The sequence below is a fragment of the Corvus brachyrhynchos genome, unplaced genomic scaffold (genome assembly GCF_000691975.1).
Source record: "Corvus brachyrhynchos isolate BGI_N302 unplaced genomic scaffold, ASM69197v1 scaffold4790, whole genome shotgun sequence".
NCBI lineage: Eukaryota > Metazoa > Chordata > Aves > Passeriformes > Corvidae > Corvus > Corvus brachyrhynchos.
In genome coordinates this window covers 1-526 of record NW_008235939.1, presented here as the reverse complement: position 1 = coordinate 526, position 526 = coordinate 1, and the positions used below count along the sequence as shown (strand labels likewise).

The following is a 526-nucleotide window of genomic DNA, read 5'->3' as shown; positions in this document are numbered from 1 at the left end:
TAGCCCCAAAAATGGGGTCTTGGATGCCTAAATATTAGCCCCAAAAATGGGGTCTTGGATGCCTAAATATCCTTCTTTGTCCTCAAAATGGGGTCTGGGTACCCAAAAAGGCCTTGTTTAGCCCCAAAAATGGAGTCTGGATATCCAAAAACCCCTTCTTTACCCCCAAAATGGGGTCCTGGATGCCTAAATCCCCTTCTTTATCCAAAAAAATGGGGTCTGGGTACCCAAAAAGGGCTTGTTTAGCCTCAAAAATGGGCGTTGAGTGTCCCAAAAACCCGTTCTTCGTCCCAAAAATGGGGTCTTGGATGCCTAAATCCCCTCCTTAGCCCCAAAAATGGAGTCTGGATACCCAAAACCCTCTTCTTTATCCCCAAAATGGGGTCCTGGATGCCTAAATCCCCTCCTTATCCCCATAAATGGGGTCTGGGTACCCAAAAAGGGCTTATTTAGCCAAAAAATGGGGTCTTGGATACTTAAATCCCCTTTTTTGTCCCCAAAATGGGGTCTTGGATGCCTAAATCCC

At 46.2% G+C, this 526-nt stretch overlaps 1 long non-coding RNA gene across 1 annotated transcript; it reads right to left on the bottom strand.

Annotated features, from left to right (window-relative positions):
- Positions 1 to 39: 39 nt before the first annotated feature.
- LOC108445072 lies at positions 40 to 526 on the bottom strand. The gene is made up of 2 exons (XR_001859817.1): positions 477 to 526; positions 40 to 394 (listed from the first exon to the last, which is right to left on the bottom strand). It is a non-coding gene; the product is annotated as an uncharacterized LOC108445072 (long non-coding RNA).